Consider the following 4,749-nt stretch of genomic DNA (forward strand, 5'->3'; position numbering starts at 1 on the left):
AATTCACTTAATAGATCCTGAGTTTTCAGCTGGATCTCTGCCTTCAAGTGCTTTGTAAAGATGATTGTTTTCCCTTGAGGAAAGTTGGAGATTCTAATCCAAGAACACCTTATGTTGATGGTTAATTATCTGCTTGATTGCCTAGTTGCTGTTACTAAGCCAGTCCTTGTTCATTTTGTGAGAGAAGCCATAAATCTCTTTACAGGTGCCATTTGCAGGGCATACCCCATATGTTGTGGACACTGTGGCTCCTGCGGACCTGAAGTCGACAGGTTGTTTGAGAACTTTGTGTGTTTCTTGGGGCTTTTAACAAAGAATGGCATCTTTTCCATCTCTGCAGTTGAAATTGCCCAGGATGGTCATTTTCTCTCCCTAAGAGGGATAACCTTTAGCATGGGTAGTCTTCGTCCTGTTCTAATACCAAGGCCAGTAGTTTATGGAATATCTATAGCTGAGTATCTTTAGCAACAGAAAATGCCAAGTTCTTCTTAACCCAATTAAAATCAAGGCCCTGTGTAGGAAGTAACTGCAGATGCTGGTTTACACTGAAGATAGACACAAAATGCTGGAATAACTCAGTGGGACAGGCAGCATCTCTGGTGAGAAGGAATGGGTGACATTTTGGGTCGAGATCCTTCTTCAGATTGAGAGTCCGGGAGAGGGTCTCAAGCCGAAACGTCACTCTATCAAGAAGGCGGGCCGGCGGTGGAGCCTGACCGGAACCTCGTGAGTCAGAGGTGGAGCCTCGCAGGTCGACGAAGCCCACGGCCATTGGTGCAAGGGTCTGCGGAGCCCGCGACTTGGGCCTGGGTCGGTGCCACGGAGGCGGCCAGAGAGGACCTGGCAGCATTAGTGGAGAGGTTGATGCGGCGGTTGATGATGGCATCCACCGACGGACGAGGGTGGACAAGTGAAAGTGAGGATACCGCTGACGAGGGAAGGAATAAAGGAGGACCCGGCGTTGGAGCATCGCCGTGAGGGAGGGGGAAGAACAATTGGGACCCGCCTTGGGGGGACAGTTGTGAGGGAGGGGGAAGAACAATGGACCCAGCGTGGGGGGACTGTCGTGAGGGAAGGGGAAGGGGGAGAGGGGGGAGAACAAAGGGGAACCTGGCGAGGGGGGGGGGGGATTTGTAACTTTGTAAATACCCTTTATGGGCGATTATTTGCATACCTTGGGTATGCAAACAAAGAATCTCATTGTGGCTTGTCACACGTGACAATAAAGTATTCACTTCAATTCAATTTGACCAGGTAGGATATCGTCACCTTGGTAAAACTGAATGCAATTATAAGAAAGGAACAACAATGTTAGTTAACGTGATTAGTCATTCCGTGCAGAAAGAAAGGTTGGTAGTTAATTACCAGTGGATCAATGATCCCAGTTCCACGACACCACTGCAGAAGTTTCCGAGGCCATTGCCTTATATTCAACCATCTTTAGTTGCTTCATCAATGGCCTTTCTAACATCATGAGATCAGCCGTGTGGATTTTGACTAATGATTGCACAATGCACTATTTGCAACTCCAGAACAGTGACTGCACATGTAGCAAAATCCAGACAATATTCAGGCTTGGGCTGATAAGTAACATTTGAACCACAACAGCATCTGACAATGAACTGGAGTCTGAAAAAGGGTCTACATCCATAACATAACCGATCCATGCTCTCCAGAGTTGCTGCTTGACCTGCTGAGTTACACCAATACTTTTTGTCGTTCAATGATATGGATACTTAAACAGCTTTTGATACCAGAGGCTTTACTGCCTCTCAGAGCAGTCTGAAAGAAGGGTCTTGACTAGGGTTGCCAACTGTCCCGTATTAGCCGGGATATCCCGTATTTTGGGCTAAATTGGCTTGTCCCGTACAGGACCGCCCTTGTCCCATATTACACCCGGTGGGCGCTGTAGGCCCGGACGTCGCCTAACGGAGGTGGTATAGTAACTCGCCTCCCAGCCTGGGCAGCTGTCATTGGTGGAGCGGGCGGGCGGGGGGGGGGGGGAGGGGGGGGAGAGAGTCCTGTCCTGTCCAGTCCCGGTGCGGGGATTATTCAGTGTGGTGGGTAGACGGCGGCTGCTCTCCCACTGACGTCCCTCGGGGGGCAAGAACATGTTGCTGTGTCGATGCCGCTGGACTCTGGACGGTGTGGGGAAGGCGCTGAGCCGGCCGAGGAGTGGAGGAGGGAATGGAGGAGCCAAGGGCAGGCCCAGCTCCAGGCCCAGGCCTCGGCTTCCATCTCCACCAATGCCTGGCCTCACCGCCGCTGCTGCTGCTGCCGCCTTTCCCCTTGGCCCACCTCAGACTCACGGTTACCCGGTCACGTCCAGGCCCAGGCTCCGGCTCCGGCTGCTTCCCCCGGCACCAGGGCTGGCTCTCTCGCCGCTACGGAGCCGGCAAACCCGCCCGAAATAGACAAGGAGCTGAGCCCTACTCGTACCAGAGGAGGGCGAGGAGAGAGTGGCGGCCGGCGCCGGATCTCCAGAGCTGGATGAAAATCCATGGACAATTCCAAACTGACTCTGTATGGCAAGGATTGGCTTGTCACCATAGAAACATAGAAACATAGAAAATAGGTGCAGGAGTAGGCCATTCGGCCCTTCGGGCCTGCACCGCCATTCAATATGATCATGGCTGATCATCCAGCTCAGTAGCCTGTACCTGCCTTCTCTCCATACCCCCTGATCCCTTTAGCAAAAAGGGCCACATCTAACTCCCTCTTAAATATAGCCAATGAACTGGCCTCAACTACCTTCTGTGGCAGAGAATTCCACAGACTCACCACTCTCTGTGTGAAGAAATGTTTTCTCATCTCGGTCCTAAAAGACTTCCCCCTTATCCTTAAGCTGTGACCTCTGGTTCTGGACTCCCCCAACATCGGGAACAATCTTCCCGCATCTAGCCTCTCCAACCCCTTAAGATATGTTTCTATAAGATCCCCCCTCAGTCTTCTAAATTCCAGCGAGTACAAGCCCAGTCTATCCAGTCTTTCCTCATATGAAAGTCCCGCCATCCCAGGGATCAATCTGGTGAACCTTCTCTGTACTTCCTCTGAGGCAAGAACGTCTTTCCTCAGGTTAGGAGACCAAAACTGCACACAATACTCCAGGTGCGGTCTCACCAAGGCCCTGTACAACTGCAGCAGAACCTCCCTGCTCCTAAACTCAAATCCTCTTGCTATGAATGCCAACATACCATTCGCTTTCTTCACTGCCTGCTGCACCTGCATGCTTGCTTTCAATGACTGGTGCACCATGACACCCAGGTCACGTTGCATCTCCCCATCTCCCAATCGGTCACCATTCAGGTAATACTCTGCTTTCCTGTTCTTGCCGCCAAAGTGGATAACCTCACATTTATCCACATTATATTGCATCTGCCATGCATTTGCCCACTCGCCTAATCTATACAAGTCACTCTGCAGCCTCCTAGCATCCTCCTCGCAGCTAACACTGCCACCTAGCTTCATGTCATCCGCAAACTTAGAGATGTTGCATTCAATTCCCTCGTCCAAATCATTAATATACACTGTAAATAACTGGGGTCCCAGCACTGAGCCTTGCGGTACCCCACTAGTCACTGCCTGCCATTCCGAAAAGGACCCGTTTATTCCTACTCTTTGCTTCCTGTCCGCCAACCAATTTTCTATCCACCTCAACACTGAACCCTCAATACCGTGTGCTTTAAGTTTGTACACCAATCTCCTATGTGGGACCTTGTCGAAGGCCTTCTGAAAGTCCAGATATAACACATCGACTGGTTCTCCCTTATCCACACTACTAGTTACATCCTCGAAAAATTCTATAAGATTCGTCAGACATGATTTGCCTTTGGTAAATCCATGCTGACTTTGTCCGATGATTTCACCACTTTCCAAATGTGATGCTATCACATCTTTAATAACTGACTCTAGCATTTTCCCCACTACCGATGTTAGGCTAACTGGTCTATAATTCCCCGTTTTCTCTCTCCCTCCCTTTTTAAAAATACTTGGGATACCTAATAGTAAAAGAAGAATTCAACCTAGCCCTTGGTCTTTTTACCTTGGCGGGCACTACTGATCTGTTGGACGGCTACATTGGACGAAACTGGGCGAAACAGAAATCGGCTTTGGGGAGCGCCCTGGACCCATTAGCAGACAAAATTCTGATCAGTGTTTTGTACGTCAGTCTCAAGTCTGTTGAGCTTATTCCGGCTCCTCTCACTGTTATGGTTCTTATGCGAGATGTCATTTTGGCTGCAGCAGGTTTCTATATTAGATACCGAATGGTTCCAGCACCAAGAACACTAAGCAAATATTTCAACCCGTGTTATGCTACTGCCCACTTGAAACCAACTTTTATCAGGAAAGGTGAACACTGCAGTTCAACTTGTACAAGTGGCTGCATCACTAGCAGCTCCAGTTTTCCAGTTTGTGGACAGTGTGTTCCTTCATACTTTATGGTACGTCACAGCCCTGACCACGGCATAAATACTGTGCAAGTTCTGAACCGGGCAAAGTAAGCCAAACTGCATCGCTGACAATGGCGTCTGGAATCAGTCTGAGCAAAGCAGGAAATGGATCTTGATTTTTATGCAGAAAAGACATTGATTAAAATAATGTAGATATATATGGATTTTTTTTCCCTACAAAAGATACGAATTTAATAATAAAAGTTTAAAAATCTAAAAAACAAAAATGGTGGAGCGGGAGCACATGGCCACTGGCTGGGTGAGGTCACGTGGAGCGCGGGGCGGTGACGTCACCTTG

The 4,749-nt window shown here is 49.2% G+C and overlaps 1 pseudogene; it reads left to right on the top strand.

Annotated features, from left to right (window-relative positions):
• The first annotated feature begins 2,111 nt into the window (after positions 1 to 2,111).
• On the top strand, positions 2,112 to 4,470 carry LOC144599834 (cardiolipin synthase (CMP-forming)-like; annotated as a pseudogene).
• Positions 4,471 to 4,749: the final 279 nt, after the last annotated feature.

The sequence above is a fragment of the Rhinoraja longicauda genome, chromosome 14 (genome assembly GCF_053455715.1).
Source record: "Rhinoraja longicauda isolate Sanriku21f chromosome 14, sRhiLon1.1, whole genome shotgun sequence".
NCBI lineage: Eukaryota > Metazoa > Chordata > Chondrichthyes > Rajiformes > Arhynchobatidae > Rhinoraja > Rhinoraja longicauda.